This window comes from Arachis hypogaea, chromosome 15, assembly GCF_003086295.3.
Source record: "Arachis hypogaea cultivar Tifrunner chromosome 15, arahy.Tifrunner.gnm2.J5K5, whole genome shotgun sequence".
Taxonomy (NCBI): Eukaryota; Viridiplantae; Streptophyta; class Magnoliopsida; order Fabales; family Fabaceae; genus Arachis; species Arachis hypogaea.
The window spans coordinates 89,893,894-89,920,486 of record NC_092050.1 but is presented as its reverse complement, the minus strand read 5'-3'; the positions used below and the strand labels follow the sequence as shown (position 1 = coordinate 89,920,486).

The 26,593-nt window shown below is 36.3% G+C and overlaps 1 long non-coding RNA gene and 1 other non-coding gene across 4 annotated transcripts; one reads left to right on the top strand and one right to left on the bottom strand.

Moving 5' to 3' along the window:
- Nucleotides 1–5,994: 5,994 nt before the first annotated feature.
- On the top strand, nucleotides 5,995–8,955 carry LOC112750403 (uncharacterized). Of its 3 annotated transcripts, XR_011873002.1 has the most exons (7): nucleotides 5,995–6,324; nucleotides 7,110–7,183; nucleotides 7,294–7,453; nucleotides 7,770–7,923; nucleotides 8,037–8,227; nucleotides 8,535–8,596; nucleotides 8,691–8,955. It is a non-coding gene; the product is annotated as an uncharacterized lncRNA (long non-coding RNA). The 3 variants fall into 3 exon arrangements; XR_011873003.1 differs by lacking the exon at nucleotides 7,770–7,923 and having other exon boundaries at nucleotides 8,746–8,955; XR_003175726.3 differs by lacking the exon at nucleotides 7,770–7,923.
- An 11,795-nt stretch (nucleotides 8,956–20,750) lies between these two features.
- Nucleotides 20,751–20,857, bottom strand: LOC112753842 (small nucleolar RNA R71). The gene has a single exon (XR_003178206.1). It is a non-coding gene; the product is annotated as a small nucleolar RNA R71 (small nucleolar RNA).
- Between the last annotated feature and the right edge of the window lie 5,736 nt (nucleotides 20,858–26,593).

Sequence of the window (26,593 nt, the reverse complement as noted above, 5' to 3'; positions counted from 1 at the left end):
GCACCTTCAACAGAGTATAACTCGAGCTGTGGAGCTTCAATTGATGTGCTTCCAATGGCATTGGAAAGTAGACATTCAGGGCTTTCCAATAATATATAATAGTATGGGGTGGAAAATGCATTTGAGCCTCCAGAACCTGGCGTTTTCGTCCACGTTTGAGGCAAACGTTGCCTCAAACGTTGCACACCAAAGCCAGCAACCCTGTCCTCTTCAAAGGAGCATAACTTGAGTTGTAGATGTCCAATTGAGGTGATTCCAGTTGCGTTGGAAAGCTGACATTCAGAGCTTTCCAACCTTATATAATAGTCTATAGTGGGCATGACATTGGTAACGTTGACTTAAACGTGAATGATCCCAATTCCATCACGGCCATCCAGATCCATTCTTCCTCAAATTAAAAGCAAGCTAAGCCCATTACCATCACTCAAAGGCACACAGAGAAGCTAGATTAGGAATTTCATTCAATTGTAATTTGCTTTTAATTTCAATTTCATTTTCATTTTCATTTGGAAAAGCCTATATAAGGCATCCTTATCATCTTTGTAAGGAGGCTGGCTCCACGAGGGAGCATTAGGAATAAATAACTCTCTCTTTAGTTTTTCTCTTTGTTTTGAATCTTGGGTTGAGAATTGAAGGAATTTTGTTTCATTCTCACTTTGAGATTTCTCTTGTTCTTCTTCTACAAAATTTCAGTGAATTAAGGATTTGAATCAACACTCTGTTTACTGCTTTCATCTTCATTTCTTTTGCAAATTGTTCTTTATTGGATCAAGGAGGGACTTGAGATCTAGACTTATTTTCTAGTCTCATTAAGCCCTTGAGATCTTCACTTGTCTTTCTAGATTTCACAATTGATTTGAGTTTTCTTGCTGATTTACTTTTCTGTTACAATTTCCTTCTCTGCAATTTTTACTTTCTACTGCATTGCTTCCAATTTACATTTCCTGCACATTTACATTCTACACTTTAACTTTGAGCTTGCTGCAAATCTAAATTTACTTTTCTTGCCTTGGATCCATTGCTTTCTTTAATTTCCAGCACCCAACCCCCCTTTACTTTTCATGCAATTTACATTTCTTGTCATTTAAGTTTCTGCAATTTACATTGCTTGTTCTTTAAGTTTTTGCCCATTTACATTCTGCAACTTTAATTTCCTGTCATTTAAAATTCTGTTGGTTACAATTTCACACAATTCACTTCAATGTTAGCTTGACTAAACTAATCACCCACTAAAGTTTCTTGATCCATCAATCCTTGTGGGATCGACCTCACTCACGTGAGTTTTACTACTTGATGCGACCCGGTATACTTACCGGTGAGATTTGGGTGTTTTGGAAATTCGTTTTTCCAAAATTTTCACATCAAGTTTTTGGCGCCGTTGCTGGGGATTGATTTAGATCAACAATGATTAAGTGGGTGAGAAGTCTAGATCAAGTATTTTCTTTGTTTTTGTTCTCTGTTTTAAATTGATAGCAAGGTGTTTGAGCTATTGCCTCACTAAGAAATTCTTTCTCTGTGACATGATTTTCAATTTTCATTGATGTTTACAAAATACAAATCGAGTTCAACTCATCTTATGGTCAAACAAAATTTTATGGGATATCCCCCATCATCACCAATCTTTAATGGTTGCTGGGAATATCACCAAGAAAATACAAATTCTAAGCACTCCATTCCATGGAGATTTGCTTCAGAGACACAAGATGAGCAAAAAAACCATATGGGATATTTTCCTCCACCACAAAATGATGCTAGTCATGATTCTAATGGTGGTTGGGAAGGGAATTTTAATGCTCCATATGATATTCATCCAAAGATATCATCACTTGACCATGCTTCAACAGAAAGCCCCTGTCAAAACCCACCACCCACACAAACTTCCATGAACCAAAGCCTCTCAAAGCTTGAGACCATGTTTGAAAAATATGAGAGAGAGGCACAAATATCCTTGAACGAGCAAGAGAATTCATTCAAAAATATAGAAGTGATGATAAACCAAATGTTAAGTGCAAGGGAGAAAGTGGAAGAGCAAGATGAGGAGGCCACTGCATCAAGTGAACTTCCAATAAAGAATGAGGTGGTTGAAAATGGAACTGCACTTGAGGTAACAAAGGAACATTCACAACCCTCACAAACTTCCCTTGAATCTGTGATCGAAAAATATGAAGAAGAGATGAAGAAATCTTGGGAAGAACAACAAACCTCCTCCATAAAAGAACTATTAAGTCAAATGTTGGGTGCAAAGAAAGGAGTGGAGGAGCATGAAAGTGAGGAAGTCATTCCAGAAAATTTACACTCAAGTGAGGCAGAGAAGTACATGAAGGAAGAGTTCATGGAACCACCAATTCAAAAGACTCTTGATGAATACAAAACTCCAATAATCACACAGCAATCATGTCTTGAAATCAAAGAAGTGAAGGCAACTAGCAAGAGCACCAATCCTATCCTTGATCCAGCAAGCAAGATCAATCAAGTCATTTGCAAAAGGAAGCTTGCTGAGAAAAGGCCAAGACAGGGGACACTAGCTGAATCCTTCCCTCCCTTAAGGTCATTCCTCTTAACAAACTGGAAGAAGAGGAAGAAAGTGAAAAATAACATGTCAAGCTAATGACACTAAAAGAGCACTTGTTGGGAGGTAACCCAACCGTAGATAATATTTTTCTCTGCTTTGTTTTCTTTCTTTGGTTTTTTAAATTTCAATAAATTGACATATGGTTGCATTCTAAGTTTGGTGTTGCTATGCAACAAAAATTTGCTTCCAATCTTTACAGGATGTTTGCATCAATTCCAAGAGAAAGAGTCACACTAAGTTTGGTGTGCCACTTATACTTTTATGCAATGTATCATGCACACCAACTTATATTTGCAAAAATAATGTCTCTGTTTCTCTGTGCCCTCATATCTTTAATTTTGCTTGCTTGAAACACATGTGTTACTAACATTTCATTGTGTAAGACATTCATAATCCATCTTAGCCCCATAGCCATGGTTCTAATAGTTGCTTGAGGATGAGCAAGCATTCTGAGTTGGTATGGAAAGGAGGAGAATGGGAGGAAAATGACAACAATAGAGAAGATGAACTACAAGGTTGTAAAGTTCCTTTTCCTCTCATTTGTTTCAAGCACTATAAACTACATGATTGTCTTTACCTTCTCTGTATGCATGTGTGTATGAAAAGGCATAGTTTGATTTCTAAATTGCAACATGGTGCTGTGCCATTATGATTACCAACTTTAGTTTTGTGAATTCAAAAGCAATAAAGTATCATGATCATAAACAAACAAGGCATTAAAGAAGATTTTAGCATGTGCATAAAAGTATTGGAAAGCTAGTATGTTTGATTGTTGCTTAATTGCATTGGATTTTATTTAATTGAAGTTTTCATCTAGGACATTTTGTGAAATCTTTTGAAACTCATGAAAACCTTGAAGAGGCAAATACAATTAAAGCAAGAAAAGAAAAAGGGAAAGAATGAGAAAGCTGAAGGCTCTGAGTACCAATGGCAATTTATTTGTTAAGTACTTGTGGTGTTTATGTATCAAGCCAAATGCTTGAAATCAAAACACTTAGAAGTCAAGGTTAGGCTCAAAGTGCAAAAGCACTCCCTCAAAGCTCAAGGCTCTGAGCATCAAAGATTAGAGAGTCAAGAAAAGAAAAGAAAAATGAGCTTAATGAAGTCCTCTAATCAAATGCTTGTGGTGCTTATGTATCCAGTGGTAATACTTGAAAACAAAGCATTTAGAAGTCGTAGCTTTGTTATCAACTCATGGGGCAAAGCACCCAAAAGGAGAAGCTAACAAGAAAAATCAAAAGCTTGCTTCAAGGAAGAAACATAAAGAAAAGATTTCATAAAATGAGCTAAATAGAAGCATCAATCATTTACATTTCTTTTGTGATTGTAGCATGCATAGAAAACTAGCTAACCATGAATAATTGAGTTGCTATCCTTCTCTCCTTGGGTTGTCAATCTTAATTGCATGATTCTTTTCTTGCTTGGGGACAAGCAAGGTTTAAGTTTGGTGTTGTGATGACATGTCATCATGTCATGTTTTTCTATGCTTTTTCATACAAGAAATTAATGATTAGTGCTTAAATATTGCATTCTTTGGTGCTTAAATGGTATATTTCTTTGATCTTTTGATTTGATAAACTTTGTAGGAAATAAGAAGAAAAAGAAGCAAAGAAGCACAAAATAAGCTAAAAAGGAGAAAAAAAAAAGAGCTTTGGGGGACACTTTGAAGTTGGAGCACACTTTGGAGCCTTAGTCCACGCTTTTAAAAGCGTGGCCCATGACCAAATCAAGGAAGCTTCATCAGCACAACCACCCAGGAGCTCAACGTTTGCGCCAACGTTTGCCTCAAACGTGAGGTCAAACGTTGGCTAAGGAATACCTTGGGAAATGTTGCTCCCCACAGCCTGAAGGGGTATAATTCCAACAAGAATAACTTGAGCTACAGAGCATCAAATGAGGTGATTCAAAAAGCAATGGAAATTAGGAATCAAGAGCTTTCCAAGCATATATGGCACTGCATGGTGGACACTAAAATTGAGGGAAAAAATTGCCCCGAAATGTGCATAAACGAACATGGTGGCAACCTGCAGTGAGGCCAACTGACCTCTGCACCTTCGACGGAGTATAACTCGAGCTGTGGAGCTCCAATTGATGCGCTTCCAACGGCATTGGAAAGTAGACATTCAGGAATTTCCAACAATATATAATAGTATGGGGTGGACAATGCATTTGAGCCTCCAGAACCTGGCGTTTTCGTCCACGTTTGAGGCAAACGTCGCCTCAAACGTTGCACACAAAAGCCAGCAACCCTGTCCTCTTCAAAGGAGCATAACTTGAGTTGTAGATGTCCAACTGAGGAGATTTCAGTTGCGTTGGAAAGCTGACATTCAGAGCTTTCCAACCATATATAATAGTCTATAGTGGGCATGACATTGGTAACGTTGACTCAAACGTGAATGATCCCAATTCCATCACGGCCATCTAGATCCATTCTTCCTCAAATTAAAAGCAAGCTAAGCCCATTACCATCACTCAAAGGCACACAGAGAAGCTAGATTAGGAATTTCATTCAATTGTAATTTGTTTTTAATTTCAATTTCATTTTCATTTTTATTTGGAAAAGCCTATATAAGGCATCCTTATCATCTTTGTAAGGAGGCTGGCTCCACGAGGGAGCATTAGGAATAGAGAACTCTCTCTTTAGTTTTTCTCTTTGTTTTGAATCTTGGGTTGAGAATTGAAGGAATTCTGTTTCATTCTCACTTTGAGATTTCTCTTGTTCTTCTTCTACAAAATTTCAGTGAATTAAGGATTTGAATCAACACTCTGTTTACTGCTTTCATCTTCATTTCTTTTGTAAATTGTTCTTTATTGGATCAAGGAGGGACTTGAGATCTAGACTTATTTTCTAGTCTCATTGAGCCCCTGAGATCTTCACTTGTCTTTCTAGATTTCACAATTGATTTGAGTTTTCTTGCTGATTTACTTTTCTGCTACAATTTCCTTCTCTGCAATTTTTACTTTCTACTGCATTGCTTCCAATTTACATTTCCTGCACATTTACATTCTACACTTTAACTTTGAGCTTGCTGCAAATCTGAATTTACTTTTCTTGCTTTGGATCCATTTCTTTCTTTAATTTTCAGCACCCAACCCCCCTTTACTTTTCATGCAATTTACATTTCTTGTCATTTAAGTTTCTGCAATTTACATTGCTTGTTCTTTAAGTTTTTGCCCATTTACATTCTGCAACTTTAATTTCCTGTCGTTTAAAATTCTGTTGGTTATAATTTCACACAATTCACTTCAATGTTAGCTTGACTAAACTAATCACCCACTAAAGTTGCTTGATCCATCAATCCCTGTGGGATCGACCTCACTCACGTGAGTTTTACTACTTGATGCGACCCGGTATACTTGCCGGTGAGATTTGGGTGTTTTGAAAATTCATTTTTCCAAAATTTTCACATCAACAGCCTTGATCTAAAGTATTATTAATAGAGAAATAATAGGTGGAAAATAGTAATGGTTGGATCGGATACAGCATCAGAATCGAGTCATGGACACGTGATGTGAATGTGATTATTATGGAAGGTTGAAACTTGAAACTGCAATTGCAGAAGAAACGGAATAAAGAAAAGAAGTTAAAGTACAATTTGTATGTACAATTAAAAATTTTCACTTGGTGTTGCACAGAGAAAGAGAGAGAGAGGGGGTAGAGTTTAGAAGAAAAAATTGAAGCAAGAGAAGAAGTTGAAAACTATGGGGAGTGAATAATCCAAAATCTATCCCTACTACTGTGAAAGCAAAAGGTAAAGCTTTAATTTTCTTTTGGGCGATGATGATGATTATTATGATGATGATGGATACATAGTTTGTCTAAGCTTAGATAGCAACTTTCTACCTTGAAGATTAAAGATCATCAATCATTATTATTTATTTTATGGTATGAAAACAACACACTCCAAACTCTTTATATTATTTCTTCTGCACATACACATATCTATCTATATCTTGATGGATCTATTTCCATTATTTTTCTATTGTTTATTTCTTTTTGTTTCTCCTTTCACCATCAAATTTCAATTCAAATCCCCTTAAATTATATTCTAATAATATTTCATCTTTGCCTTTTTATTTCCAAGATCTATGACTACCAAGCAAGCCCAACTCAATATTATTGGTATTGAATTAATTAATTAATTAATTAATCAATATATTATAATATGCTTTATGATCAAGACTTAATCGTAACTGAATTTTGAATATGAAAATAGCAGTACACTGAAAAACATAATTATTTTAAGATTTGCAGCTAGAAGGAAACTTCTGAAAATGTGTTACCATGTCCTATAGATTATGAAACATTTGCATGCTTTATAGGCTCAATTCACATCAAATTTAGTTTCTTTAGGAGTTCTTGTAGTCTATGTTAATCAGGAAACATATCCAACTTCTTGATCTGTCATGTTGATTTGTTCAAAATGTGAGCCACATATCATCTAAAATGTTCTTATTTCTTGGAAACCTTTTTACCCTTCCTAATCGAGAGATATAAAAATTGAAAGCATGTTTGCTGATATTTTTTATCTCATAGGAAGCAAGTGCAATACCTTTTGCTGCACTAACGGCTTGGCGTGCTCTAAAAAGTACTGCCAGAATAATTGAAGGGTATGATTTCAATTGGATGAATTTAAGTTTTCATCTTATACCCTCTAAATTCATCTTGCTGAAACCTCTTTTTGTTTTACTCACTAATATCCTTTGGTTAACGTCGACAGACAAAGGATATTAGTAGTGGGAGGTGGAGGAGCAGTAGCTTTTGCTGCAATTCAGATTGCAATAGCTATTGGTTGTCATGTTGCAACCACTTGTGGAGGTCAAAGCATTGAGCGACTATTAGTAGCTAGTGTTGAGCAGGCTGTTGACTATATTACCGAGGTAGTTATGAATCTTTTTTGGATCATATTACTTGCCATGCTCAGATATTTCAATTATGAATCTTTCTTGGATCATATTACTTCACATCTTTGCCTCAAACGTGAGTTTTCCTTGATTAATTACCCTGATTAGAATATTCAGTGTTTATTCTTGAGTTTGTAATAGGAGGGGAATTATATGATAAAATGATAAGAATTTATATGCTATTTGTCTATTGGATATGCTGGAGATTGGTTCTGCTATACTCATCTTGAAAATTAGCTTGATATGTCAAAATTTTGTGCTTGATGTGTGTACGGTTACACCCTTTCTGTAGGCTCAGCAGGGAATGCTTTCTAAAAATGATCTTAGGCCCTACTTTCAACAACTTATAGATGTTGTTGCTCATTGTCACAAAAAGGGTGTGTACCACAAGAAGGGTGAATTCACTTGTGAAGGATTGAAAATGTTGATTTATGAATAAAAAATAGGTTAGTATTGAATGAGATGATATTGCTGTAAAAAGCAGCAAAAATTGTTTCCAGCCCTGCCCTCTAGAACCTTGTTCATAAATTTTAACTAAAATTGGGTTGTCTAACTGCAGGAAGCTGCTAATTCTGCACTCAAGAAACAGAACTTGAAGCTTCAAGACCGAGAATTACAACTCAGTTGTACCAAGACTGATTCTACTCCATCGAAAAAGCCAAAGCCAAAGTCATCACCAGCACAAGCTCTTGGCACCCCAGCCAAGAGAATGTCTCTAGCTATGATGTCTCCTTCAAGCAGCATCAACAGGTCAATTTTATTAATCAATTTTCATGTTTAAATTTGAGGCTAAAACCTGTTTAATCAAACATAAGTGAATATAACAGAGAAAATAATGTCATATTTTCATGTCGTGTTATACATTTTTCTCGCTCTCTTTGTTCTGTTTCAATAATGGAGTTGGGAAGCATATTCCACTTCGTTAAGGATAAGACCATTCTCATCACTGGAGCCACTGACTTTCTTGCCAAAAGTACATATATTATTCTCTCTTTCAATGTATAATTCATTCATATTACCAAATGTATTTGTGTTTGGTTTTGTAACATAAAAACAGTTCTGGTGGAGAAAATACCGAGGGTTCAACCAAATGTTAAGAAGCTATTTCACAGTGACAAGGTTCTTTCTTGAATAAATTTCTATTTATTTTGTTTATATTTATATGTTCTTTTGTGTCTTGTGCAATTTTATCTTACATTTACAGATGTTGCAGGATCTTTTTCCTTATGAATTATGGAGAGTAAACACATGCACCTCATATTTTGTAGATAAAATGCATGAAATGTGGAGGAAAATTTGATCGTCAGGAAAGGATGATGGATCTTACCATTGAGATAGAAGGGGAGATGGCAACTCTGTTGGAATCTCATTTTGAGTTTATAGGCTTGTAGTATTATTTGTTGTTTAGATTTGTAACATGATTTATTACTTTTCAAGAGAAATTTATCTATTAATATTTTGAGTTTAATAAAATATCTCATTTTGTAGTAATTAATTTCACTATATTTATATTATTCATAACAATAATAATTGTTAGCAAAAATAATTGAGATTCTAAAAAAGGTAGTTCATTGCTTCTAAGAAAATGAGTATAATATAACTAAAAAAAAGTCCTAAGATTTTAGCGGCAATAGTAATGGTCGGTAAAAGTGAATAACATTACAATTTTAGAATTATTTTTAGTGGTTATATAAATTGCCAGTAAAATGAGTTTTGGCGGCAATAACAATGGCCGCTAAAAATGAATAACATTGCAATTTTAGAATTACTTTTGGTGGCTATATAAATTGCCAAGAAAGTGGCCGCTAAAAATTATATACTTTTTGCGGCCATTAAAAAAGTCTTTACCGGCAAATGTTATAATTGCCGATAAAACCTTTTAGCGGCAAAGCATAAGACGGCTAATGTCTAATTGCCGGTAAATTTATTAGCGGCTATTTTTATTGCTGCTAAAAGCAAAATAAGTAGCTGCTAAAAGTGATTTTTCTTGTAGGTGATGGTTAAACTATCATCAGATTTTTTAACAATCACTCACTTTTTTTTCTCTTTTAATTAATATTAAAACTTAAAAATATTTTAAATAAAAATAACGTATAACTTTTTTTGAAGTTATAAAACAATAAAGAGTTAAGAATTTTAATAAAAGAATATGTTAAAATATATAAAAAATACAAAAAGAATTATAATATATATTGACGAACACATACTGTCCAAAACGATGCTAGCTATATGTAATAACTATAAATATTTTATGATATTAACTTTTTCATGCATAAGGTGTAACAGCTAGCTAGTGGGGCAATACAAGCAGTAGGGTAATACTAATTAAGACACTTCCTCAGGAATCGTGACTCTGGACTAATAATTTTAGGAATCAATATATTAATTATTGAAGCAGAAAAAACTGAACCAAAAGATTCTTTTGAAGGAACCCATATCCAAATAAGCGTACCAAAGTATGTACATGTGCATGTTTTCTTCTTTGCAATTAGGGCAGAGATGATGGTTAGTTGAATGAAAAGATGATTCTTTCTTTTTTATGTATATCCCATTTTAAACTACGAATGATCTACTAGCTAGTTTCCAAATATATATGTATTTCATATGGTATATTCGGTTTTCTTTCCAATTTAAAAACATATAGGTAGACAATTAGAATACTGAACAATGTGAACAAAGGATATGTCAAATGTTCAATTTAATAGGTATGTAGATTATTATGTTCATTATTTTTAATTAGATGATTATTTTTTTTATTCAATTTACTTATTTACAATTAACAATGACTGAATGTTCAATTCACTAGGTATGCATATGGTTATTCTAATATTAAAGTTTAGGAGATAATTTAGAAGTGAAGTATTTTTTTACTTTATTGGAGTAATTCTAAAAACTATTGTTTATATTGTTTATAAAAGTTATTGTCTACCTAGTAAAACTTTCTCAATTTTAAAATTGAAGATTCCATGCACCTCAAACAAATATCACTGTCCCAACAAACCACAACTAATCATTGTGGGTGTCGACATCAATGCCAACTTCAGCTTCAACCTTGATGTATGGGTGACAAACGACGTGCTTTAGTTCATGGTGGTTGGGTTCTATGTGATGGCGATGGGTAGAGCGTAGCTCGTCCTTTATGGTATAATAAAGGTGGTGTGCTGACTATTAATACCCATAAAGATGATGATAAAGATGGGTTATGAGAGGAGATATTGTTAACCAAATTTTGAATAGTCAAAGTTTGTCATTAATTACACAAGTGTATGTGTGATTAAGAGAATTGTTTAAATAACTCTATAGATGAAGAATAAGATGTTGAAATTAAAATTTATTGATTCTTATAATTTTATTAAATTTATAATTAAATTTAAATTTTTATATATTTTTTTTAATTGAGATTCTATATTATTTTTAATTTTGTAATTAGTTTTTTTTATGTCAAAAACTGTTAAAATTAAAGATTTTTTTTTAAAAAAATATGTAGTCAAATATTTAATTAGATTCTTAATTAATTAACTATAAATACTTTCAATTTGTAGATAAATATTTAGTTAATTCTAATATTGTTTATATTAAAAAGAACCTAATTACAAAATTAAAAGTAGTATACAAATTTAATTTAAAAATAAAAAATATAAAAATTTAATTACAAATTAAAAAATTTATAAAAACTAACAGAATAATTAAACTAATTAAAACTTACTAGCACATGTTTAAAGTGTCATAGTTGTAAGCAAGTTTTATTTTTTATTCTAATGTCAATTTCACAACATATATATGTATCTTAGCTATTAAAATAGTCATTAGAACTCTTGCTTAAAGGCACGAATACATACTGCACCAGGTACAATGAGAAAAAAAAATGTTTGTGCAGAAGAGAGTTCTCTTACTCTCTTCGTTTTCGTATGCGTGAACCATGAGAATTTGGAAGCAAAATTATTTTGAATTTATGAGTTGTTTATGTTGGGAATAAGTAGTATGATCATAATCTAATTAATTATGTGTCAAATAATTTATTATTATTATTATTATTATTATTATATTAAAATATTAATATAATAAAATTCTTGATTAAATTTAGACATTTATCATTGTGATAGCGATCATAATATTGATAGATAATTTTTTTATAATTTAATCTAAATTGTTCTTGGTCATTGATGCATTCGCATCTTTAGTTATTTTTCCTTTAAAATTTTATTCAATAAGTTAAGAATTCTTGTTAGATAAGCAATGATTTCATGGTTAAATGAGTATTACTTTAAACTAGTTTGAATTCATTTGTTACAAGAAAATTTGGAAAAAAAGTAGCAAAGATCAAGGAAGAAGAAGAGGCTATGAATCATCGTGAACAAGAGGTACAAGAAGAAGAATCAAACAAAGAGCTCTCTAGACCAAACAGAGAGCTCCCTTGATAAAAATTGATGCAAAGAGCCACCTGTTGCAAGTGGACACCTAGCCATGCAACGTGAGAAAGAAACAGAGGGCCAATGGATGCAAAAAGCTAGCCGTATGACATGGAGGTGTAGCCGTGCAATGGCTAGGAGTAAATAGAGGACAATTCTACAAGGGACACTAGTCGTGGGATGTCGGAGTGCAGCCGTCCAACATGAGAAGAGAGACAGAGAGCAATTGATGCACAAGGAAGCTTGGTCGTGCAACGTGAAGGCCAAAATGGAGGCAATCCACCAAGGGCTCCATGCATACGATGTGGGAGGAGCAGCCGTGGAACGCCAAGCTTGAAACAGAGGCCAACTTTCTCTTGATTTTGGCGACACTTGCACGCATGAGGCCATACGTTCCACGCACCAATAGGCCATTCCCAAGGGTCTTAATTCATTCACTAAGTCCTCTGATTCTTCAACACTTAAGTGATTAACTCTAGGCTTAACATAAGCCCATAATTGCTATCTTTAATTGAAGATCAAGGAGAAAGATCTAAGACTTGAAATGAGAAGAAAAATATTAATTAGCTAGATTTGATTTTGTTTTAAGTAGATTCTAAATTAGTTTTGAATTTGTTTTAGTGTTAATATATAAGGAGAGGAGTCACACGTACACGTGACGGCTTCTTCTCTCTTCGACAGTTTTTACAATTCAGAATTCTAGATTTTCTTTTGATTATGAGCAACTAATCTCCTCTTTTTAAGATTAGGAGCTCTGCTTATAACCATGGATTAATGTTCTCATTGTTCTATTCTTGATTTATGCATTGATATTTTCTTAAGATTTGGTTTTTGTTCTTTATTACAAGGGCTTGAGTTTATTGGGAAATAGCTTGAATCTTAATTGAATTCTATAAGTTTCTTGAAAAAGTTTGTTTGATAGAATTAAGATTGAAAATCTCTTCTCTCAATTCTGAATGTTTTGAACTTAGCTTGATAAGTGACATTGAATCAGTTAGGTTTAAACCTTAAGAATTGTGTGGCTTGTGAATCAGTATGTGTACTTAACCTCTTTGCATAATTAATTGATCAAAGGATTGACAATTTGTTAAGTTAAGGGAAATCGGATTACAAAGCGATTGGAGTTCAGTTAATTAGGGTTAGCCATAAGATAAATCATTGCATGATCAAGATGGATAGTGAAATATATTTTTCTTGAAGTTTTAAGCATTACCAAAACCTTAACATTTCATTCATACTATTCTCTCAACAGTTTATAGATTGGTTTCATTTAATCTTTTATTTTTTCTATTTGATGTTACTAAAACCCTAAATTACAATTGTCTAGTTAGAATAATCGATTAACTCTTGTATGCTCAGTCCGTTAATCCTCCTGGGAACGATAACTCTCTCCCGTGATATTACTTGATACGATTCGGTGTACTTGCAGAGTTGTAGTTTTGCAAAAATCCGCATCAGTCATAGGATTATTAAAAGGATATTAATAATCCGAAAAGATATATATATATATATATATATATATATATATATATATAATGGTCTTTATTTGATAATGATTAATAGATTTTATTTATTAAATTATATATATAGATTGTGCATATAGAGATATGATCATTGAACCGACTCACTTTGAGAATTCCTAGTGGTTATAATTATCGCATATTTCTCAATAGGATATTCTCAAGATGAACATTGTAACAGAGTTTCCTTTGACCTGCAACTGTCATAGTAATTAACAATATATTTATTATACTTTGATTTCGGACACCAAATACCCTAGGGTACTAGTTGAATGGATATTGGGTATAATTTAAATATTTGTAGAATTAATGATTAGTCAATAAGGAATTCGTCAACTCTCGGGTAAAGAATTTGAGTTCCATAATTATAATGACTGAGATGCATAAAACCTTGGACAAGGGGATTGAATGAATAAAGAAATGAGTTTTTTTAGGTTATTCACAGTTCATTATAATAAAGATAACAAGTTAGAATTTTACAATTAATCTATACTCTAAGGGTTAACCAAGAGTTAAAAATATAGAAAGAATTATACTTTGTTCTTTTTAGGTTCTTAGTGAAAATATATTACTTCATACTATCGGGTCGTTAAGGAGTGTTGCTAGATGCCAACCTTGATTAGTAAATTTAGTATGACTAGCTAATTTACTATTCGCTTAGTGTTGAACCTATGGGGGCACACAATAACAAGTATTCTAATCTTTGCTAAAAAGTTATTTAATTATTATTTTAATTTCATCAAGTAAATAATTATATAAATTCAAATGGAATATTATTATATTCTTTCCTAGCTGGTGCACAAATTTGTGACTTGCACAATTGAACCGGTAAGTGCACCGGATCATCCAAGTAATACCTCAAGTGAGTGAGGGTCGAATTCCACAAGGATTGCCGGATTGAGCAAGCTGTGGTTATCCTGCAGATCTTAGTCAGGCGAATAGAAAGATAGTTGCTATTTGTTGTATGCGCATAAACAAAGCAATAAAAGTAAAATGTGGAGCAATGATGGTTGAATAGTTAAGGCTTCGGAGATGCTTATTCTTCCGGATTAACACTTCTTACCGTCTACTTCAACAACGAATGATTCATTCAATGGCAAGGCTCTAAGTGACTAAAGCCAGGGTCAGTGGTCATTAGTCTCCTCAAATCCAAACCAAATGCAAGGGTCATTGGTCATTCAATCTGGACGAGGGTGAAGCTCACGCATTCAATCTCTGATGATCCTTAACGAGTGGATATTTTATACGCTTTCTGCCATCATTTTCGTATAGTTTTTAGTATATTTTATTTAATTTTTACTAAGTTTTCGTAGGTTTTAGTGTAAAATTCACATTTTTGGATTCTACTTTGAGTTTGTGTATTTTTATACAATTTAAGGTATTTTCTTACTGAAATTGAGGAACTGGAGCAAAAGTTTGATTCAGAGGTCGAGAAAGCACTGCAGATGCTGTTTGGATCTGACCTCATTACAATCGAAAGAGCTTTTCTAGAGCTACAAATATTGAAATGGAGCGTTTTCAATGGATATGGAAAGAAAACATCCAGAGCTTTTCAGAAATATGCAATAATCCATACTTTGTTTCAGAATTAAATGCCCAAAATTGGCGTTCAATGCCAGCCTCCTGCCCTATTCTGGCGTCCAGCGCCCAAAGGAGAAGAGACCAGCGTCCAACGCCCATAAAGGACCCCCTAGCCAGCATTCAACACCCTAGATGCCCCCTAGCATGTGGATGTCAATCAAGCTCAGCCCAAACACTCACCAAATGGGCCCTAGAAGTGGAATTTAGCACTAAAAGACTGTTTTACCCTTCTTATGTAATCCTTAGTCATTAGTCTAGTATTTACTTGAGAATTTTTAGAATTTTCAAGGTTCTCTTCTGGCATATTTTGAATTTCACATTATATTTTCTATCAGTATGAGTTTCTAAACCTCCTAGGTTGAGGGGAGGAGCTCTGCTGAGTTTTATGGATCAATAAAGTACTATTGTTCTTTCTCAATTCGTGTTTGATTCACTATTCTAAGATGTATCTTCGTTCTTCATTCTAAGACCGTGTGCCTGACAACCACCTATGTTCTTCTTGGGTTCGTGTGACTACGTAACTAGAAAGCATTGAACCACTAGCTTGATTATACATCTCTTAGATGGCTAATCCATGACTTTGTTGGGGACTTCTCGAGACACCAGTTCAGCAGAGATATGGGGAGATTAGAGTCTTTGTGGTAGAGGCTAGAACCCAAAGGCGCAGCATTCTCTGATCCCGATGATTCGACCTTGTCTGTGCCGTTTTGAGTAGGATCACTAAGGGGAATGGACTGCTGGAGCTTTAACCTCAATCATAATGGATCCACACTAACCCTGGGGTTCAGATCTGGAGGAGCATTGGCAACCTCTCAACCGGCGTTGATCACACATAGCCTGCCATAGAAGAAATCGCTCACAGTTGAAGAAGATAGTAAGACCGGATTAATCCAGAAGAACAAAGCATCTCCAAGCCTTAACCATCTTCTTATCATTGCAAACATATCAAGCTAGTTAAGTTCTCTTTATTTTTGTTTTATTCATTTAAAGAAATCCAACAACTCTTCTATCCGACTGACTAAGATCTACAAGATGACCATAGCGTGCTTCAAACCACAATCCTCGTGGGATCGACACTGACTCGCTTAGGCATTACTTGGACGACCCAGTGCACTTGCTGGTTCAGTTATACGAAGTGTGAGAATTCGTGCACCAAGTTTTTGGCACCGTTGTCGGGGATTGTTCGAGTTTGGATAAACTAATGGATTATCTTATTGCTTAGATTAGGTACTTTTTACTTTTGTTTTAAATCTTTTATTTTTATTTTCCAAAAAAAAATTCAAAACCTTTTATGTTTTTGGCTATGTATTTTCTTTTGATTTTCTTACTTTGAGTCTTACCTATTTCTTGTTTTCATTTTCGAACTTTTTTTCAAAACTTTTTCTTTTCTTTATTAATCTTTATCTTTTGTTTGAATCCTTTGTTCTTGTTGTTGTTAAGGGTTCGAATTTTTTGTTTCTTTTTACAAAAAAAATTTCAAAAATAGTATCTTTTGTTTGAGTCTTGTGTCAATTTTTAAGTTTGTTGTCTTCTTGAATCTTTTCTTTAAAATCTTCGAAAATTGTGTCTTTGGTTTTCAAAATTTTTAAGTTTGGTTTCCTTTGCATGTTCTTGTTTTCTTTGAATCCTTTGAGTTTTGTTCTTGATGTTCTTCTTGATCTTCAAAGTGTTCTTATTTTTCTTCTTGTTTTGATCTTAAAAGTTTTAAGTTTGGTGTCTTTTGGTGTTTGTTCTCTTGATTTTCGAAAATTTATTGTCTTAGATCTAAAAAATTTTAAGTTTGGTGTCTTTTTCTTGTTTTTCTCTTTCTTCATTAAATTCAAAAAAAAATATCTTTTCTATCTTTATTTTAAATTATTTTCGAAAATTTCAAATTAAATTTCAAATTTTAATTTCAAAATCATTATCTTATCTTATCTTAGTTTCAAATTTCAAAATCAAATCTTTTTCAAAAAACAAATTTCAAATCTTATCTTCGATCTTCAACTTCTTTTCAAATCTTTTCTAGTTTCTAATTTTGCTTCTAATTTTTGAATTCTTCCTCTCTTCTAGCCGAATTCTTCTTCTCCTTCCTCTATCTTCATTTTCTTTCTTCTTTTGGATATCTCACTGAGAGCCCTCTATACTGTGACAGAGACTCCCTTTTTTCTTTGTCTCTTATTTATGTATGCAAACACACCGGAGTCACTATGGATCCAAAGAGGAGTGCACGAATTGGAAGACTGATGAATCCATATTTGATGATATATCTTGGCTTTAATTGGATGAATTTCATCATATAAACTCACACTTATTCACCAAAATAGCATACTTTTGTGTTTGATGCCTAAATTGAACCTAAATGTGAAAATATGCGTTTTTGTGCTTAAATTGAGTAATTTAATCCCACTTTTATTCCATTCAATGCCGTGATATATTTGTTGAGTGATTTTAGGTCCTAGAGGCAAGAATGGTTTGGTGGAAGTGGAAGAAAGCATGAAAAAAGGGAGAAAATATGAAGAAAACAAAGGAGAAAAGCATTTCAGCCTGTGCCCACGCACACCTTCTGTGCCCACGCACAAGGCAGGGTAAAAATCAGGACCTGTGCCCACGCACAGGTTGTGCCTATGCTCAGGGCAGAATTCAAATCAGGACCTGTGCGTCCGCCCAGGTCTGTGCCCACGCACAGGAGGAAAATTAGCAAGTGTGCCCATGCACAGACCTGTGCGTCCGCACAGGTACCAGTGCATGCATCCATTAAAAAGTCACGTGAACTCGCATTTTGGGGGCTTTTTGGCCCATTTTTGAAGGCTTTGGAGCATATTTGAAGGGGGAAGCAACTATATATCATACCATACACTACCATACTTGATACAACACATTTTAGGAGTAGTTTTAGGGTAGTTTAGGTTAGGTTTTCTCTCAACTCTCTCTTAGGGTTTTCATTAGGGTTTTGAAGAATTTTATACCTCAAGTCTTGCTTTTGGATTTTGCAATTTACATTGTAAGTATTTCTTTAATTGTCTCTTTTTATTACATTGCTTTGTCTACACTTTCTTATATTTTAGCTTCCTTTGTTAATATACATAGTGTTGCAATTTAGATTTCTAGTTGGTTAATTTGATGTTTGATGCTTACTTTATGTTTGTTTGAGTTGTCTTTATTGATTTTGATCATTTATGGTTCATAGTTTTTATCATTTTCCCAATCTTGCCATGTTTTATGTTTATGCCCTCTATGTGTTTGATAAAATGCCAATCTTAGTTATAGGGTAAATTTCCACCCCTTGACTTGGGAAAAATGAGTTTGTGGATTACTAGAGCCATAATGTACAATATTTAGTGATAATTCTTGGGTTGTTAGTTGTTATTGTTTCCACTAACGCTATCTTTTTCCCAACTAGTTTGGTAAGTTAGTTAGGATTTGTGGATTAATGACAATTATGCTCACTTGACTTACTCTTCGATGTAAGGGTTGACTTAGTGAGATTAATTCATCATAATTATCATAGTTGTGGTTATGGCAAGGAAGGGATTCCATAACTCATCCCAAGTCAAGGTTTCTTTTATGTTTTAAATCACATTTTCATCACTTTATAGTCTTACTTGATTATATCGCATACATAGTTCTTTTATTCCTTTATTAGTTTATTAATTGCAATTTTGTCTTGTTCTTTTATTTCTTTATTGCTTGGTTCTTTATTATTGGAAACCCCTTTGGCTCTTCACAACCAAAATTGTGCACTTGTTGGCATTAGTTCCTAGGGAGAACGACCCGGGAGTCGAAATACTTCCAGTTATAAATTGGTTTGAATTGTGACATTATCTTGAATTGAATTTTGATTGAGAGGATCCATTTCCGGTTTGGACTATACTTACAACGGAATTACTTTATCTAGTTTTTCGAATTGGCATAAATTCCTCTATCAGAGACCTCTGGGTTCCTATATATTTGACACCCCTATTGACTCAGACAACTTTAAGGTCAACCTAGACCAGGTCATGCTATTACGGCAAAAATGTCAGTTTCATGAACACCCACAGGAAGACACCAGTAACTTTATCTCTAACTTCCTACAGTTTTAGGACACTATAGAGGCCAATGGGGTGAACCCTGAAGTCCCCAGGCTAAAACTCTTCCCATTCTCTTTGAGTGATCAAGCAAATGAATGGTGGCATATGGAACATAGAGGAATTGTGAACATCTGGGATAAGGTTGTTGATGACTTGCATCATCTACCTCTTTCTCTTATCTAAAAGGACCATAAAAAGAGCATAATCTCATTGAATCAATGCAATTTCATGAAGTAAATGATAAGTATTATGGTACATTGCTTTGAAATGAGTTTGTGTTAAATTTCAGGTGAAAAGAGCAACAAAAAGGGGAAGGAAACAATAAAAAGAGCTGGGCGTGTAAAGCTGGGCGTGCCACTTGGAACAAATGCCATCAAACAGTATAGGCGTGGCATGCCAGCACCAGGGCATGGCACGCCAGTTGATAACTCCAGAGAAGGATTCTTGAAGCTTTAACAAGGGCGTGGCACGCCAGGGGCCAGGTGTGGCAACATCTCCTAATCCCAATGATTCCCCTAATTCTTTATCTTCCCCATTCTTTATAACTTTCGCTAAATTATATTATTCCCTATTCCCATTTACAATTCAGTCATTTATGTTTCAGTTCTTTACATTCTAGCTATTTACTTTTCTGCACGTTACTGCTTTCTTTTACTTTTGAGTCATTTAAATTTCTGCTATTTAAATTTCTGCACCCAACTTTATCTACATTGATTAGCCTAACTAATTCACTTATTAACTGAAATTTCTCAATCAATCAATCTCTGTGGATTCGACCCCACTCCACTGTGGGTTATTACTTGACGATAATTTGGTGCGCTTGCCAAAGAACGGATTCATTTTTTTTGGGGAGTGAATTTCGGTCATTAAATTTTATGGCGCCGTTGCCGAGGATTGATTTTAATTTGACAATGATTAAGTTGATGAGTATTTAGATTGAGCATTATTCTCTATTTTGTTAGTTTCTTTAATTTTAGTCTTTACCTTATACATTCCTTTCAGTATTTTAATTTTTCATTGTTTATATATTAACACTAACAAGAAGAACACTAACTGTTTGATACTTTGCATCAATTAAATTGGACTCACCCACCCTTCTTCCAAAGGGTGATAACCTTTTTCTTTTGTGCATTTTGTTTTGTGTATGACAGGTAGAAGAAGAGTTGAAATCTCCTATGATTTTGAACCAGAGAGAATATTCCTAAGATTGAAAAGAGAAGTAGTGGCAAGAGGCAACAGAGTGGTTGGTGAGGAAGAAGAAGAAGAGGATTCAACTCAAACCATGGAAGGAGAAGCACACAACCACCATGAAGAGGCAGTTGGCAACCATGCTCCACAAGAAAGGAGAGTGCTAGGCTCCTACATAAATCCCGATCCTGGGAATTGTGGGAGTAGCATCTTGAGACCCAACATACATGCCAACAATTTTGAGCTCAAACCACAGTTCATCACTCTTGTTCAGAATAATTGTTCCTTTGGAGGAAATGCTCAAGAAGATCCCAATCAACATCTAACCACATTTTTGAGGATTTGTGACACTGTGAAATCAAATGGAGTTCATCTGGACACTTACAAACTGCTCTTGTTTCCCTTCTCTCTTAGGAACAAGGCATCAAAGTGGCTGGAATCATTCCCTAAAGAAGACCTTACCACTTAGGAGGATGTTGTAAACAAGTTCTTAGCAAGGTTCTACCTCCAACAAAGAATCAATAGGCTGAGAGATGAGGTCCAAACCTTTAGACAACAAGATGGAGAGACTCTCTATGAAGCATGGGAGAGATACAAGGACTTAATAAGGAAGTGCCCTCCGGATATATTCAATGAATGGGTACAGCTGCATATCTTCTATGAAGGGCTGTCATATGAATTAAAGAAGGCTCTAGACCACTCTTCAGGAGGCTCTCTCAACAAGAAGAAGACCATTGAAGAGGCCATAGACATCATTGAAACTGTTGCCAACAATGAGTATTTCTATGCCTCTGTCAGGACCCAAAAGAGAGGAGTAATGGAGCTCAATTCCATGGATGCTCTATTAGCTCAAAACAAGGTAATCACAGCTCAACTAGCAACTCTAACCAAGAAAATGGAAAAGAACCAAGTCTCAGCTATCCATGTTTAAACACCTACACAAGAGGAAGAGAACCCAGCAGTTGAAGGTGAATGGGAGCAAGCCAACTATGTGAATAATTCATCTAGACCCCCATATGACCCCAATGCCAAGACATACAACCCAGGTTGGAAGAACCACCCAAATTTTGGGTGGAAAAACCAAAAAACCACAACCAAGACCACAAACCATACCACTCTAACCAATACAAAAATCACAAATCCAACCATCAATTAAGCAACAATAGACCCTACCAAAACTCATAAAATGCACCCTACCATTCCATCCAACAACCATACAACAACCACCCTCAAGATGCATCATCTCCAGCCATACAACCATGTGATCTCAGTAGCAACTTTGCAAGATTAGAGGCTGCTATAGCATAACTAACAGGGACTGTTGCCACTGTAGTATAGAGACAAGTGCAAGCTGAGAAGAAGATAGATGCAATCCAAGAGGAGACCAGATCCAACATGAGGAACCAAGGGGCAGCAATCTCAAAACTAGAATCACAAGTAGGGTGCTTGTCTAAACAGATACCAATGCCCACACATACTTTTCCTAGTGACACCATGGTCAACCTAAGAGGGAAATGCAAGGCCATCACACTAAAAAGTGGGAAGGTGGTAAATGAGGCATCCTCAAGTCACAACAAGTAAGAAGAAGAAGAAGCTACAAGTGAACCAGAAATCAAGAAGGAAGAAGAGACACTTGAACCACCCCCACCAAAGCAAGTCCTGAAGCGCTATGTACCAAAAGCACCCTATCCACAAAGGCTGAGGAAGGACAAAAAAGACAGCCAGTTTTCTAGGTTCTTAGAGATTTTTAAGAAGCTCCAAATTAACATACCTTTTGCTGAGACATTAGAGCAGATGCCACTCTATGGCAAGTTCTAAAATGAGCTCATGACAAGGAAGAGAAACCGGGGTGAAAAGGAAACTGTGGTGCTCACTGAGGAATGTAGTACTATCATTCAAAAGAAGCTTTCCCAAAAGATAAAAGATCCTGGGTGCTTCCAAATCCCCTGTATCATTGGGGATATAAGCATCGAAAAAGCGTTATGTAATCTAAGAGCCAGCATCAACCTCATGTCCTTGGCCGTGATGAAAAAGATGAGAATTGAAGAAGTCAAACCTACAAGAATGTCACTTCAATTAGCTGATAGAACATTCAAATTCCCCCATGGAGTGGTGGAAGATCTGTTGATCAAGGTGGGAGAGTTCATATTCCCAGTTAATTTTGTTGTGCTTGATATGGAGGAAGGGGCTAACACATCAATCATCCTAGGAAGACCATTCCTAGCTACTGCTGGAGCCATAATTGATGTTCAAAAAGGAGAGCTAGTCTTCAGACTACATGAAGAGAAGATGGTTTTCAATGTCTTTAAAGCAATGAGCTACCCCAAGGAATCCATTGGTGAATGCATGATGGTGGACACAATGGAGAATCTAGTTCAAGGAGTTCTAGAAGAAGAACAATGTGACAAAATTATGGAGCAAGATCAACAAGCATCATGTGGTGAATCACCACAAGAAATTATGGAAGACAAGCAAAATGGACGTGGAGGCACCAAAGTTGGAGTTGAAGACTCTGCCTCCAAGCTTGAAGTATTCTTACTTGGGTGACAATGACATACCCAGTAACCATCAATTCAAGCTTGAATGAAGAACAAGAAAAGGAGCTTATCAATATGCTGAGGCAACACAAGGATGCCATAGGATGCACACTTTCAGATTTAAAAGGGATTAGTCCCTCAATGTGTATGCACAAAATCTTCCTTGAAGAAGGTGCCAAGCCCTCAAGATAGCAACAAAGAAGGCTAAATCCAACAATGAATGAAGTGGTCCAAAAAGAAGTGTTTAAGTTGTGACAAGCAGGGGTGATCTACCCAATCTCAGACAGCCCTTGGGTAAGCCCAGTGCAAGTAGTCCCTAAGATGGGAGGGATCACTGTTGTACCAAATGAAAGAAATGAATTGATACCAACAAGAACAGTGACTGGCTGGCACATGTGCATAGATTATACGAAGCTTAATGAAGCCACCAGGAAGGACCACTTTTCCCTACCTTTCATGGACCAAATGCTAGAAAGACTTGCGGGACATAAATAGTACTGCTTCTTGGACGGATACTCTGGCTACAATCAAAGTGTAGTAGACCTCAAAGACCAAGAGAAGAGTTCCTTTACTTATCCCTATGCTGTCTTTGCTTATAGGAGAATGCCCTTTGGATTGTGCAATGCACCTACAACATTCCAAAGGTGCATGCTATCCATATTTTCAAACATAATTAAAAGGTTTATTGAAGTGTTTATGGATGATTTCTCTGTGTTTGGTGATTCATTTTCTAAGTGCTTGCACCACCTTGCCTTGGTGCTCAAGAGATGGTAAGAGACCAACCTAGTCTTGAACTGGGAAAAATGTCATTTTCATGGTCACTGAACGGGTGGTCTTTGGCCATAAAATCTCCAAAAAAGACATAGAGGTAGACAAGGCTAAGGTAGAAGTGATTGAGAAGTTACCTCCACCTTGCAATGTCAAAGAAATTAGAAGCTTCTTAGGGCATGCTGGATTTTATAGAAGGTTTATTAGAGATTTTTCAAAGATTACCAAACCTTTAAGTAACTTGCTTATCTCTAATGTGCCTTTTATTTTTGATAAATAATGCATGCAAGCCTTTGATGAGCTTAAAAATAGACTTTCCTCTGCACCTATTATAGCACCACCTAGCTGGGATTTGCCTTTTGAACTGATGTATGATGCATCAGATTTTGCTGTTGGTGCTGTATTAGGATAGAGGAGAGATAAGCTAGTACATGTCATCTACTATGCTAGCAAAGTTCTTAATGAAAATCAAAGGAACTACACCACTATAGAGATGGAACTCCTTGCCATAGTGTTTGCTTTTGATAAGTTTAGATCATATCTTATTGGCTCTAAATTCATTATTTTCGCTAACCATGCAGCTCTAAAGCATTTGCTGACCAAACAGGAATCCAAGCCTAGATTGATAAGGTGGATCTTGCTACTCCAAGAGTTCAATATTGAGATTAAAGATAGAAGTGGAGAAGAGAACAAGGTGGCTGACCACTTATCAAGAATCCCACAAGAAGAAGATGAAGCACACAACCTTGCAGTTAATGAGAACTTTCCTGATGAGCAGTTGATGATAATCCAAGAAACCCCTTGGTTTGCAGATATAGCCAACGTCAAGGCTATTGGAGAGCTACGCACCAACATCAACAAGCACATGAGGAGAAAGCTAATTAATGATGCTAAATACTACATCTGGGATGAGCCCTATTTGTTTAAAAGGTGTGCTGATGGGATCATGAGAAGGTGTATTTCTCATGAAGAAGGAAAGGAAGTCCTCTGGCAGTGTCATTGATGACTTGGATCATCTACCCTTCTTTCTTGCATAAAGAAGATCCTAAAAGAGCATAAATCTCATTTGATCAGTACAATTCATGCATTATTTAATGAATATTATGGTACACTACTTTGAGATGAGTTATGCTGAATTTTAGGTGAAAATAGCATCAAAAATGGGTAGAAGACAAACAAGAAGCTGAGCGTGTGAAACTAGCGTGCCACTTGGGAGCAAACGCCACAAAAATGCACTGGCGTTGCACGCCAGAAGCTGGGCGTGGCACGCCAGTACTAAATTCCAGAGGGGAGACCCAAGCATGCACATGGGCGTGGCACGCCAGGGACTGGGCGTGGCACGCTAGTACAAACTTCCAGGAAGCAACAATGGAGGAAATGAAAGGGGTGTGGCACGCTAGCTTGGGCGTGGCACGCCTGACCCATCAACTACTATGGGCGTGCCACTTGAGCAAAGGGGCGTGGCATGCCAACTCACCATTCCAAGAAGAACCTCCACTATGGCATGCCACTTGGTATCGAAGGCGTGGCACGCCAGCTCCAAGAAGACACTTGGGCGTACCACTTGAAAACCCAGGCGTGGCACGCCAAGCTTGAAGAGTTCACAAATCCATGGGCGTGCCACTTGAACAGCATGGCGTGGCACGCTGGTACAATAATCCAGAGAAGGGGCTGAAGACAATTGAAGACTGGGCGTGCCACTTGAAGTCGAAGGCATGGCACACCAACCTCTCAACCTCACTTAGGCGTGCCACTTGAGCAACCAGGCATGGCACGCCAATGCACAAAGATAACAAAAGCAAGGACTGGGCATGCCACTTGGTGTCGAAGGCGTGGCACGCCAACCCAAGCATGTCACTATGGCGTGCCACTTGAAGGCTGAGGCGTGGCACACCAACAACTGGAACCAAGACAAGATCATGGGCGTGGCACGCCAGCCTTTAGGCGTGGCATGATGGTATAAGTTTCCAGAGAGGATGAAGGAGACCAACTACATGGGGCGTGCTACTTGGTATCGAAGGTGTGGCATGCCACTCACCATTCTTCACTTAGGCGTGCCACTTGAGCAAACAGGCGTGGCACACCAGTGTCATTCATAGAGCAAAGAAGCATTGGGGCGTGCCACTTGAGTTCATGGCGTGGCACGCCAAACTGAGGAACCACTCACTCACAAAAGGGGTGTGGCACGCCAGACCCTGGGCGTGCCACGTTAGTACAACTTTCCAGAGAAGCTTAGCCAAGCATAGAGCAAGGGCGTGGCACGCCAGACCCTGGGCGTGGCATGCCAGTTCAAGTTTCCAGAGGCAAAGAAAAGTGGAAAAAGGCAAAGGGCGTGCCACTTGAGTTCGAAGGCGTGGCACGCCAACACAAGAATTCCACTATGGCGTGCCACTTGAGTTTGAAGGCATGGCACACCAAGGTTGATAAAGGTGAGCGTGCCACTTGAAGGATTGGGCGTGGCACGCCAAGCTAGAAATGAAGGGCACGTGACACGCGAGTAAAGCGCCAGCCACACGCCAGCTGGGAAGTCACGCTTATTGAGTGTTTTCTTTTCCCTCCAAAATGTAATTTTCCTTTTTCACTTTTGTAATTCTTTTATTTTACTAGGAGTAGTATAAATACCCCCAAGGAGTACTGAGGAAGGGGGTTAAGCAATCAGTTTTGGATCCACTTTTACACTTCACTTTTGAGTACTTTTTGAGCTATGAGTAGCTAACTTCCCTCTCATTGAGAGAGGGAGCTCTGTTGTACTTGATGGATTGATAATAGTGAAATTCTTCTTCTCTTCATCTTCTCTTTGATTTGCTAGAAGGAATTTCGTTCTTAGTGCTTAGTGTTCAATTATCTTGGAAAAGAGATCCTCCCTCTACTTGGACCTATAATGGTGTGTGGTATAATCAGGGACCAAGCATATCTCTCTTCATGAGCAATTAGACCAAGGAAGTGGCTATTGATCAAGATCTGAGAGATTGAGTCACCAAGGGATTGGGGCTCAATCAATCATGATTGCCAAGAGGTCAATGAGTTGCATGATTGAAGAGGATATAAGCTAGATTTGATC